Here is a 13867-nt window from a genome sequence, read left to right on the forward strand (position 1 = left end):
TCATAACAGTCATGTGGCTGAAAAAGAGGCCTTAAATGTCATCAATTTCATGGTTATCATGAGTGAGTGAAAAGGCTCCAAATTATGTAAAGAGTAAAACAGATTTTATATAGCTGGAGCTTTTAGCTTGGACATCTTGTGCTAACTCCATTTTTTTGCACAGTGCTTCTAATTGTGTGGTTTTCCCCTTCATGCAAAGTCATTAGGATTGTGGATATATAAGCTACTGGGAGTCTTTACAAAGGGATGACAGTCGTAAACTCCACTAAGGTTAAGAGAAATACTGTGATTTTTATTCAATAACATGACTGTAGTCAATATTCTTTGCATAATAATGTTTTGCATAAACTTCATGATGCCATGATATAGTATGCTTACCATCACTTAGACCAACTACAACATTACAACGCTGGACATTTTCAAAAAATATTCTGCTTTTTTTTTTTGTTTGATTGTTTTTAAATACTTGCGAACATTTTGCTGCCATATACATTGCTATATTTACTTAAAGTAAGGACAAAAACATCATTTAGTCTGTTTAATTGAATTTAAATCAGTCCAATATAGGTTTACAACCAACACACTACATAACATTTTACAGTGAAAATCTTTACTTAATGTATAACAGTGCCCTTGAGCTCATTATTTGTTATTTATGTTCATGAAAAAACAAAATGCTTGAAATAATAACAAGAAGCTTATTGAGAAGAAACAACAACATGAAGAAAAACACTTTAACTGCTTGTCTACTCAAATCATTTCCAAATTGAGAATAATGTACCTGGTTATGATACTGATTTAGTTAATGAATTCAATTTTTTTATTAGTGTTGATCCTGGTTTTGCTGGGAAGATTGCAAATACTAACAGTACAGACATTGTAGTAAGTACAGTCACAAATGTAATAAGTTCTGTGTTTATAAGGGAAAGAGATGAGAGAGAAATAATAGAAACTGTCAAATCATTTAAGAGTAAAAAGTCTACAGACTGCAGTGGAACTGATTTGGCTATGGTCGAGAACACTGTTGAGTGTGGCTTAAAACCTCTCACACATATCTTTCATCTGTCTTTACATCCTGGTGTGTTTCCAGGCAAAATGAAAACAGCTAAAATGGTACATATATTCAAAGCTGGTGATAGACATGTCTTCTCAAATTATAGACCACTTTAGTTACTTTCACAGTTCTCTAAAATACTGGAAAAAATATTCTCTAAGACACTAAATGGATTCCTCACTAAAAATAATGAAGAACAGTATGGGTTTAGGGCTGGTAGAACAACCTCGTTTGCACTTACGAAATTTGTGGCAGAAATAACAGCAGCGATAGAAAATAAAGAATATTCGGTCGGAGTGTTCCTAGACCATCAACTATTTTTTAAAAAAATGCAAAGACTGGGAATTAGAGGGGTAGCACTCTCTTGGTTAAGTAGTTAATTGGAAAATAGGGAACAGTATGTAAAGATCAATAGCTTCACATCGAATACACATACAGATCACCTGTGGGGTTCCGCAGGGTTCAGTTTTGGGGCCATTGTTGTTTTTTATGTACATAAATGACATATGTGAGGAATCCTCAGTGCTAAAAACAATATTATTTGCAGAAGACACAAATTTAATTTGTTGTGGTAAGAACTTTCTCCCCTTTTGGATACAGTGGAAAGTGAATTGAAAATGCTAAAGTAAGAACAAACACTGAATTTAAGCAAGACCAAATTTGTAATTTTTGGAAACCCCTTGACCGACCAAAACAAAAAACTCATGATAAATGAAGTGGGAATTGAAGGAGTGTCAGAAATTAAGTTTCTTGGAGTAATAATAGACAATAAACTATGCTGAAAACCACGTATAAAATACATCAAGGCCAAAATATCAGAGTCAATTGCAATGTGATATAAAGTCAAAGATTTCCTGAAACAGACTTCACTAAAAACCCTGTACTGTTCCTTTGTACTTCCTTATATGACTTACTGTGTGGAAGTGTGTGGACATACTTAAAGTTAAGGACCTAGATGACTTCAAAACAATTTAAATCATGTACAGAGCTAAAAAAATCATCTCCTCCCTTTTAATATCCAAAAGTTGTTTCAAATCAAGGTAAATACACATGATCTGAGAGGAACTTTTATGTTCATGAAACAGTGAGGACTGACACAAAATATCATTGTAATACAGACAAAGGGGTTAATTTATGGAACAATTGTAGTGTGGAACTGAAAACACGTAAAACATATGTGAAACATTTCAACATGTCTTAAAAATAATATATTGAAGGGAAATGAGCTAGTCGAACAGAGAGGGAAATGGGCACAGTAAGAAGTGATACAAGACAGGTTAGCTGTGTAGAAACAAAAATTGTCCTTTAGCTGATATATTCAAATGAATTACATATCGTTTGATATTAACTTTTGACCTGAAGTTAACTCATATGAACTTTTGCCAATCATCTGACCAACTGTCCTTGGAAGTTTTATTTGTGTGTGAGCAATCTTGCTGTTGCTGGGAAGAGGAGACAAACGATCCTTGTTCCAGTGCACCTTATCTTCCTATTTATATCATCCCTGATTTTCCTAACACTGTATTTGTGATTATAAATATGTGACTGAACGTGTTCTTCTTATATATCTATCTTAATAGATTGAATCTGTTAAGCCCTTATCCTTTTTTCTCTTTTATTACTTAATTAAAGTATATAAAAGACAGCTGCGTTTGTTTCATGATTTGTTTGTTGTCTTCTCTTAAAAGGAAAAACTGTAATTTTAAATAAACATTCTATGCTATGATGTGTCTCAGCACACTATTTTATGCTGTTTTCAGCTCTTTCCAGCTGTTTTTGGGTCAGGTCAAATTTTGACATTTGTCGCCATACTATATTGCATTTTTGGTCATTTTTTGGACTTGCCATATTATGGTGTATTTGACCCTTTTTACAACTTTCTATGCTATGAATAGCTCGGCAGACGATTCTAGTTTGTTTCCAGCTATTTATGGGACAGGTCATAGTTTGACGTTTTTGGCCATACTATAGTATTGCAATTTTAGTCATATTTTGCATTTTCGGTCATGATTTCCACATGCCAAATTATGGCATTGTTGGCGCTTTTTGTAACTTTCTTTGCTATGGTGTGTCTCGACAGGCTATTTGATTTCCTTTAATGTGGTTTTCAGCTGTTTTTGGGACATGTCATATTTCGACATTTTTGCCATACTATAGCCTTGCATTTTCGGTCAGTTTTTCTGCATGCCAAGTTATGGTGTTTTCCGTACTTATTGCAACTTTCTGTGCCATGGCATGTCTCGACAGGCTAATTTATGTGGTTTATTGTGGTTTTCAGTTGTTTTTAGGACATGTCATATTTTGACATTTTTGCCATACTATAGCCTTACATTTGGGGTCATTTTTTCCATATGCCCAATTATGGTGTTTTTTGCCCCTTTTGTTACTTTTAGATATGGCACGACTTTGAAGGCTATTTCATGTGGTTAAATGTGGTTTTCAGCTCTTTTTGTGACATGTCATATTTTGACATTTTTGCCATACTATATCCTTGCATTTTCGGTCATTTTTTCCACATGCCAAATTATAACGTTTTTTGGAAGTTTTTACAAATTTCTATGCTATGGCGTCTTTTGGGAGGGTATTTGAAGTGGTTTAATGTGGCTTTCGGCTGTTTTGGATTTTCGGTCACTTTTTTGAAATGCCAAATTATGGTGTTTTCAACCCTTTTTGTAACTTTCTTTGCTATGGCATGTCTCAACAGGCTATTTTATGTGGTTTAATGTGTTTTTCATGTGTTTTTGGGACATTTTTGCTTTACTACAGTCTTGAGTTCTTGGTCATATTTTCGCCGTGCCAAATGATGCTGTTTTTGGCTATTTTTGCAACTGTCTTTGCTATGGCGTTTCCTGGCAGGTTAATCTAAGCTGTTTCCAGCTGTTTTCAACTGTTTTTGAGACATGTCAAATTTTGAACTTTTTGCCTTACTATAGTCTTGGATTTTTGGTCACGTTTTTTTGATGTGCCAAATTATGCTTTTTTTGCTTCTTTTTGCAACTTTCTTTGCTATGACTTGTCTTGGCAGGCTAATCAAAGCTGTTTCCAGCTGTTTTCAGCTGTTTTTAGGTCATGTCATATTTTGCCATTTTTGCCTTACTATAGTCTTGGATTTTTGGTCATATTTTCGACGTGCCAAATTATGTTTTTTTATTTGCCTGTTTTTGCAACTTTATTTGCTATGACTTGTCTTGGCAGGCTAATCTAAGCTTTTTCAAACTCTTTTCAACTGTTTTTGGGACATGTCTTATTTTGAACTTTTTGCCTGAATATAGTCTTGGATTTTTTGGTCATATTTTCGACGTGCCAAATTATGCTTTTTTTGCCTGTTTTTGCAACTTTCTTTGCTATGACTTGTCTTGGCAGGCTAATCTAAGCTGTTTCCAGCTGTTTTCAACCGTTTTTGGGACATGTCATATTTTGCCATTTTTGCCTTACTATAGTCTTGGATTTTTTGGTCACATTTTCGACGTGCCAAATTATGCTTTTTTTGCTTCTTTTTGCAACTTTCTTTGCTATGGTTTATCTTGGTAGGCTAATCTAAGCTGTTTCCAGCTGTTTTCAACTGTTTTAGAGACGTGTCAAATTTTGAACTTTTTGCCTTACTATAGTCTTGGATTTTTGGTCATATTTTCAACGTGCCAAATTATGCTTTTGTTACCTGTTTTTGCAACTTTCTTTGCTATGACTTGTCTTGGCAGGCTAATCTAAGCTGTTTCCAGCTGTTTTCAACCGTTTTTGGGACATGTCATATTTTGCCATTTTTGCCTTACTATAGTCTTGGATTTTTTGGTCACATTTTCGACGTGCCAAATTATGCTTTTTTTGCTTCTTTTTGCAACTTTCTTTGCTATGGTTTATCTTGGTAGGCTAATCTAAGCTGTTTCCAGCTGTTTTCAACTGTTTTAGAGACGTGTCAAATTTTGAACTTTTTGCCTTACTATAGTCTTGGATTTTTGGTCATATTTTCAACGTGCCAAATTATGCTTTTGTTACCTGTTTTTGCAACTTTCTTTGCTATGACTTGTCTTGGCAGGCTAATCTAAGCTGTTTCCAGCTGTTTTCAACCGTTTTTGGGACATGTCATATTTTGCCATTTTTGCCTTACTATAGTCTTGGATTTTTTGGTCACATTTTCGACGTGCCAAATTATGCTTTTTTTGCTTCTTTTTGCAACTTTCTTTGCTATGGTTTATCTTGGTAGGCTAATCTAAGCTGTTTCCAGCTGTTTTCAACTGTTTTAGAGACGTGTCAAATTTTGAACTTTTTGCCTTACTATAGTCTTGGATTTTTGGTCATATTTTCAACGTGCCAAATTATGCTTTTGTTACCTGTTTTTGCAACTTTCTTTGCTATGACTTGTCTTGGCAGGCTAATCTAAGCTGTTTCCAGCTGTTTTCAACCGTTTTTGGGACATGTCATATTTTGCCATTTTTGCCTTACTATAGTCTTGGATTTTTTGGTCACATTTTCGACGTGCCAAATTATGCTTTTTTTGCTTCTTTTTGCAACTTTCTTTGCTATGGTTTATCTTGGTAGGCTAATCTAAGCTGTTTCCAGCTGTTTTCAACTGTTTTAGAGACGTGTCAAATTTTGAACTTTTTGCCTTACTATAGTCTTGGATTTTTGGTCATATTTTCAACGTGCTTAATTATGCTTTTGTTACCTGTTTTTGCAACTTTCTTTGCTATGACTTGTCTTGGCAGGCTAATCTAAGCTGTTTCCAGCTGTTTTCAACCGTTTTTGGGACATGTCATATTTTGCCATTTTTGCCTTACTATAGTCTTGGATTTTTTGGTCACATTTTCGACGTGCCAAATTATGCTTTTTTTGCTTCTTTTTGCAACTTTCTTTGCTATGGTTTATCTTGGTAGGCTAATCTAAGCTGTTTCCAGCTGTTTTCAACTGTTTTAGAGACGTGTCAAATTTTGAACTTTTTGCCTTACTATAGTCTTGGATTTTTGGTCATATTTTCGACGTGCCAAATTATGCTTTTGTTGCCTGTTTTTGCAACTTTCTTTGCTATGGCGTTTCTATGCGGGCTATTTTAAGCTGTTTCCAGCTGTTTTCAACTGTTTTAGAGACGTGTCAAATTTTGAACTTTTTGCCTTACTATAGTCTTGGATTTTTGGTCATATTTTCAACGTGCTTAATTATGCTTTTGTTACCTGTTTTTGCAACTTTCTTTGCTATGACTTGTCTTGGCAGGCTAATCTAAGCTGTTTCCAGCTGTTTTCAACCGTTTTTGGGACATGTCATATTTTGCCATTTTTGCCTTACTATAGTCTTGGATTTTTTGGTCACATTTTCGACGTGCCAAATTATGCTTTTTTTGCTTCTTTTTGCAACTTTCTTTGCTATGGTTTATCTTGGTAGGCTAATCTAAGCTGTTTCCAGCTGTTTTCAACTGTTTTAGAGACGTGTCAAATTTTGAACTTTTTGCCTTACTATAGTCTTGGATTTTTGGTCATATTTTCGACGTGCCAAATTATGCTTTTGTTGCCTGTTTTTGCAACTTTCTTTGCTATGGCGTTTCTATGCGGGCTATTTTAAGCTGTTTCCAGCTGTTTTCAACTGTTTTTGAGACGTGTCAAATTTTGAACTTTTTGCCTTACTATAGTCTTGGATTTTTGGTCATATTTTCGACGTGCCAAATTATGCTTTTGTTGCCTGTTTTTGCAACTTTCTTTGCTATGGCGTTTCTATGCGGGCTATTTTAAGCTGTTTCCAGCTGTTTTCAACTGTTTTAGAGACGTGTCAAATTTTGAACTTTTTGCCTTACTATAGTCTTGGATTTTTGGTCATATTTTCAACGTGCTTAATTATGCTTTTGTTACCTGTTTTTGCAACTTTCTTTGCTATGACTTGTCTTGGCAGGCTAATCTAAGCTGTTTCCAGCTGTTTTCAACCGTTTTTGGGACATGTCATATTTTGCCATTTTTGCCTTACTATAGTCTTGGATTTTTTGGTCACATTTTCGACGTGCCAAATTATGCTTTTTTTGCTTCTTTTTGCAACTTTCTTTGCTATGGTTTATCTTGGTAGGCTAATCTAAGCTGTTTCCAGCTGTTTTCAACTGTTTTAGAGACGTGTCAAATTTTGAACTTTTTGCCTTACTATAGTCTTGGATTTTTGGTCATATTTTCGACGTGCCAAATTATGCTTTTGTTGCCTGTTTTTGCAACTTTCTTTGCTATGGCGTTTCTATGCGGGCTATTTTAAGCTGTTTCCAGCTGTTTTCAACTGTTTTAGAGACGTGTCAAATTTTGAACTTTTTGCCTTACTATAGTCTTGGATTTTTGGTCATATTTTCAACGTGCCAAATTATGCTTTTGTTACCTGTTTTTGCAACTTTCTTTGCTATGACTTGTCTTGGCAGGCTAATCTAAGCTGTTTCCAGCTGTTTTCAACCGTTTTTGGGACATGTCATATTTTGCCATTTTTGCCTTACTATAGTCTTGGATTTTTTGGTCACATTTTCGACGTGCCAAATTATGCTTTTTTTGCTTCTTTTTGCAACTTTCTTTGCTATGGTTTATCTTGGTAGGCTAATCTAAGCTGTTTCCAGCTGTTTTCAACTGTTTTAGAGACGTGTCAAATTTTGAACTTTTTGCCTTACTATAGTCTTGGATTTTTGGTCATATTTTCGACGTGCCAAATTATGCTTTTGTTGCCTGTTTTTGCAACTTTCTTTGCTATGGCGTTTCTATGCGGGCTATTTTAAGCTGTTTCCAGCTGTTTTCAACTGTTTTTGAGACGTGTCAAATTTTGAACTTTTTGCCTTACTATAGTCTTGGATTTTTGGTCATAATTTCAACGTGCCAAATTACACTTTTGTTACCTGTTTTTGCAACTTTCTTTGCTATGACTTGTCTTGGCAGGCTAATCTAAGCTGTTTTCAGCTGTTTTCAACCGTTTTTGGGACATGTCATATTTTGCCATTTTTGCCTTACTATAGTCTTGGATTTTTTGGTCACATTTTCGACGTGCCAAATTATGCTTTTTTTGCTTCTTTTTGCAACTTTCTTTGCTATGGTTTATCTTGGTAGGCTAATCTAAGCTGTTTCCAGCTGTTTTCAACTGTTTTAGAGACGTGTCAAATTTTGAACTTTTTGCCTTACTATAGTCTTGGATTTTTGGTCATATTTTCAACGTGCTTAATTATGCTTTTGTTACCTGTTTTTGCAACTTTCTTTGCTATGACTTGTCTTGGCAGGCTAATCTAAGCTGTTTCCAGCTGTTTTCAACCGTTTTTGGGACATGTCATATTTTGCCATTTTTGCCTTACTATAGTCTTGGATTTTTTGGTCACATTTTCGACGTGCCAAATTATGCTTTTTTTGCTTCTTTTTGCAACTTTCTTTGCTATGGTTTATCTTGGTAGGCTAATCTAAGCTGTTTCCAGCTGTTTTCAACTGTTTTAGAGACGTGTCAAATTTTGAACTTTTTGCCTTACTATAGTCTTGGATTTTTGGTCATATTTTCGACGTGCCAAATTATGCTTTTGTTGCCTGTTTTTGCAACTTTCTTTGCTATGGCGTTTCTATGCGGGCTATTTTAAGCTGTTTCCAGCTGTTTTCAACTGTTTTTGAGACGTGTCAAATTTTGAACTTTTTGCCTTACTATAGTCTTGGATTTTTGGTCATATTTTCGACGTGCCAAATTATGCTTTTGTTGCCTGTTTTTGCAACTTTCTTTGCTATGGCGTTTCTATGCGGGCTATTTTAAGCTGTTTCCAGCTGTTTTCAACTGTTTTAGAGACGTGTCAAATTTTGAACTTTTTGCCTTACTATAGTCTTGGATTTTTGGTCATATTTTCAACGTGCTTAATTATGCTTTTGTTACCTGTTTTTGCAACTTTCTTTGCTATGACTTGTCTTGGCAGGCTAATCTAAGCTGTTTCCAGCTGTTTTCAACCGTTTTTGGGACATGTCATATTTTGCCATTTTTGCCTTACTATAGTCTTGGATTTTTTGGTCACATTTTCGACGTGCCAAATTATGCTTTTTTTGCTTCTTTTTGCAACTTTCTTTGCTATGGTTTATCTTGGTAGGCTAATCTAAGCTGTTTCCAGCTGTTTTCAACTGTTTTAGAGACGTGTCAAATTTTGAACTTTTTGCCTTACTATAGTCTTGGATTTTTGGTCATATTTTCGACGTGCCAAATTATGCTTTTGTTGCCTGTTTTTGCAACTTTCTTTGCTATGGCGTTTCTATGCGGGCTATTTTAAGCTGTTTCCAGCTGTTTTCAACTGTTTTTGAGACGTGTCAAATTTTGAACTTTTTGCCTTACTATAGTCTTGGATTTTTGGTCATATTTTCGACGTGCCAAATTATGCTTTTGTTGCCTGTTTTTGCAACTTTCTTTGCTATGGCGTTTCTATGCGGGCTATTTTAAGCTGTTTCCAGCTGTTTTCAACTGTTTTAGAGACGTGTCAAATTTTGAACTTTTTGCCTTACTATAGTCTTGGATTTTTGGTCATATTTTCAACGTGCCAAATTATGCTTTTGTTACCTGTTTTTGCAACTTTCTTTGCTATGACTTGTCTTGGCAGGCTAATCTAAGCTGTTTCCAGCTGTTTTCAACCGTTTTTGGGACATGTCATATTTTGCCATTTTTGCCTTACTATAGTCTTGGATTTTTTGGTCACATTTTCGACGTGCCAAATTATGCTTTTTTTGCTTCTTTTTGCAACTTTCTTTGCTATGGTTTATCTTGGTAGGCTAATCTAAGCTGTTTCCAGCTGTTTTCAACTGTTTTTGAGACGTGTCAAATTTTGAACTTTTTGCCTTACTATAGTCTTGGATTTTTGGTCATATTTTCGACGTGCCAAATTATGCTTTTGTTGCCTGTTTTTGCAACTTTCTTTGCTATGGCGTTTCTATGCGGGCTATTTTAAGCTGTTTCCAGCTGTTTTCAACTGTTTTAGAGACGTGTCAAATTTTGAACTTTTTGCCTTACTATAGTCTTGGATTTTTGGTCATATTTTCGACGTGCCAAATTATGCTTTTGTTGCCTGTTTTTGCAACTTTCTTTGCTATGGCGTTTCTATGCGGGCTATTTTAAGCTGTTTCCAGCTGTTTTCAACTGTTTTAGAGACGTGTCAAATTTTGAACTTTTTGCCTTACTATAGTCTTGGATTTTTGGTCATATTTTCAACGTGCCAAATTATGCTTTTGTTACCTGTTTTTGCAACTTTCTTTGCTATGACTTGTCTTGGCAGGCTAATCTAAGCTGTTTCCAGCTGTTTTCAACCGTTTTTGGGACATGTCCTATTTTGCCATTTTTGCCTTACTGTAGTCTTGGATTTTTTGGTCACATTTTCGACGTGCCAAATTATGCTTTTTTTGCTTCTTTTTGCAACTTTCTTTGCTATGGTTTATCTTGGTAGGCTAATCTAAGCTGTTTCCAGCTGTTTTCAACTGTTTTAGAGACGTGTCAAATTTTGAACTTTTTGCCTTACTATAGTCTTGGATTTTTGGTCATATTTTCAACGTGCTTAATTATGCTTTTGTTACCTGTTTTTGCAACTTTCTTTGCTATGACTTGTCTTGGCAGGCTAATCTAAGCTGTTTCCAGCTGTTTTCAACCGTTTTTGGGACATGTCATATTTTGCCATTTTTGCCTTACTATAGTCTTGGATTTTTTGGTCACATTTTCGACGTGCCAAATTATGCTTTTTTTGCTTCTTTTTGCAACTTTCTTTGCTATGGTTTATCTTGGTAGGCTAATCTAAGCTGTTTCCAGCTGTTTTCAACTGTTTTAGAGACGTGTCAAATTTTGAACTTTTTGCCTTACTATAGTCTTGGATTTTTGGTCATATTTTCGACGTGCCAAATTATGCTTTTGTTGCCTGTTTTTGCAACTTTCTTTGCTATGGCGTTTCTATGCGGGCTATTTTAAGCTGTTTCCAGCTGTTTTCAACTGTTTTAGAGACGTGTCAAATTTTGAACTTTTTGCCTTACTATAGTCTTGGATTTTTGGTCATATTTTCAACGTGCTTAATTATGCTTTTGTTACCTGTTTTTGCAACTTTCTTTGCTATGACTTGTCTTGGCAGGCTAATCTAAGCTGTTTCCAGCTGTTTTCAACCGTTTTTGGGACATGTCATATTTTGCCATTTTTGCCTTACTATAGTCTTGGATTTTTTGGTCACATTTTCGACGTGCCAAATTATGCTTTTTTTGCTTCTTTTTGCAACTTTCTTTGCTATGGTTTATCTTGGTAGGCTAATCTAAGCTGTTTCCAGCTGTTTTCAACTGTTTTAGAGACGTGTCAAATTTTGAACTTTTTGCCTTACTATAGTCTTGGATTTTTGGTCATATTTTCGACGTGCCAAATTATGCTTTTGTTGCCTGTTTTTGCAACTTTCTTTGCTATGGCGTTTCTATGCGGGCTATTTTAAGCTGTTTCCAGCTGTTTTCAACTGTTTTAGAGACGTGTCAAATTTTGAACTTTTTGCCTTACTATAGTCTTGGATTTTTGGTCATATTTTCAACGTGCTTAATTATGCTTTTGTTACCTGTTTTTGCAACTTTCTTTGCTATGACTTGTCTTGGCAGGCTAATCTAAGCTGTTTCCAGCTGTTTTCAACCGTTTTTGGGACATGTCATATTTTGCCATTTTTGCCTTACTATAGTCTTGGATTTTTTGGTCACATTTTCGACGTGCCAAATTATGCTTTTTTTGCTTCTTTTTGCAACTTTCTTTGCTATGGTTTATCTTGGTAGGCTAATCTAAGCTGTTTCCAGCTGTTTTCAACTGTTTTTGAGACGTGTCAAATTTTGAACTTTTTGCCTTACTATAGTCTTGGATTTTTGGTCATATTTTCGACGTGCCAAATTATGCTTTTGTTGCCTGTTTTTGCAACTTTCTTTGCTATGGCGTTTCTATGCGGGCTATTTTAAGCTGTTTCCAGCTGTTTTCAACTGTTTTTGAGACGTGTCAAATTTTGAACTTTTTGCCTTACTATAGTCTTGGATTTTTGGTCATATTTTCGACGTGCCAAATTATGCTTTTGTTGCCTGTTTTTGCAACTTTCTTTGCTATGGCGTTTCTATGCGGGCTATTTTAAGCTGTTTCCAGCTGTTTTCAACTGTTTTAGAGACGTGTCAATTTTTGAACTTTTTGCCTTACTATAGTCTTGGATTTTTGGTCATATTTTCGACGTGCCAAATTATGCTTTTGTTGCCTGTTTTTGCAACTTTCTTTGCTATGGCGTTTCTATGCGGGCTATTTTAAGCTGTTTCCAGCTGTTTTCAACTGTTTTAGAGACGTGTCAAATTTTGAACTTTTTGCCTTACTATAGTCTTGGATTTTTGGTCATATTTTCAACGTGCCAAATTATGCTTTTGTTACCTGTTTTTGCAACTTTCTTTGCTATGACTTGTCTTGGCAGGCTAATCTAAGCTGTTTCCAGCTGTTTTCAACCGTTTTTGGGACATGTCATATTTTGCCATTTTTGCCTTACTATAGTCTTGGATTTTTTGGTCACATTTTCGACGTGCCAAATTATGCTTTTTTTGCTTCTTTTTGCAACTTTCTTTGCTATGGTTTATCTTGGTAGGCTAATCTAAGCTGTTTCCAGCTGTTTTCAACTGTTTTAGAGACGTGTCAAATTTTGAACTTTTTGCCTTACTATAGTCTTGGATTTTTGGTCATATTTTCGACGTGCCAAATTATGCTTTTGTTGCCTGTTTTTGCAACTTTCTTTGCTATGGCGTTTCTATGCGGGCTATTTTAAGCTGTTTCCAGCTGTTTTCAACTGTTTTAGAGACGTGTCAAATTTTGAACTTTTTGCCTTACTATAGTCTTGGATTTTTGGTCATATTTTCAACGTGCCAAATTATCCTTTTGTTACCTGTTTTTGCAACTTTCTTTGCTATGACTTGTCTTGGCAGGCTAATCTAAGCTGTTTCCATCTGTTTTCAACCGTTTTTGGGACATGTCATATTTTGCCATTTTTGCCTTACTATAGTCTTGGATTTTTTGGTCACATTTTCGACGTGCCAAATTATGCTTTTTTTGCTTCTTTTTGCAACTTTCTTTGCTATGGTTTATCTTGGTAGGCTAATCTAAGCTGTTTCCAGCTGTTTTCAACTGTTTTAGAGACGTGTCAAATTTTGAACTTTTTGCCTTACTATAGTCTTGGATTTTTGGTCATATTTTCAACGTGCCAAATTATCCTTTTGTTACCTGTTTTTGCAACTTTCTTTGCTATGACTTGTCTTGGCAGGCTAATCTAAGCTGTTTTCAGCTGTTTTCAACCGTTTTTGGGACATGTCATATTTTGCCATTTTTGCCTTACTATAGTCTTGGATTTTTTGGTCACATTTTCGACGTGCCAAATTATGCTTTTTTTGCTTCTTTTTGCAACTTTCTTTGCTATGGTTTATCTTGGTAGGCTAATCTAAGCTGTTTCCAGCTGTTTTCAACTGTTTTAGAGACGTGTCAAATTTTGAACTTTTTGCCTTACTATAGTCTTGGATTTTTGGTCATATTTTCAACGTGCCAAATTATGCTTTTGTTACCTGTTTTTGCAACTTTCTTTGCTATGACTTGTCTTGGCAGGCTAATCTAAGCTGTTTCCAGCTGTTTTCAACCGTTTTTGGGACATGTCATATTTTGCCATTTTTGCCTTACTATAGTCTTGGATTTTTTGGTCACATTTTCGACGTGCCAAATTATGCTTTTTTTGCTTCTTTTTGCAACTTTCTTTGCTATGGTTTATCTTGGTAGGCTAATCTAAGCTGTTTCCAGCTGTTTTCAACTGTTTTAGAGACGTGTCAAATTTTGAACTTTTTGCCTTACTATAGT

This window comes from Plectropomus leopardus, chromosome 9, assembly GCF_008729295.1.
Source record: "Plectropomus leopardus isolate mb chromosome 9, YSFRI_Pleo_2.0, whole genome shotgun sequence".
Classification (NCBI taxonomy): Eukaryota; Metazoa; Chordata; class Actinopteri; order Perciformes; family Serranidae; genus Plectropomus; species Plectropomus leopardus.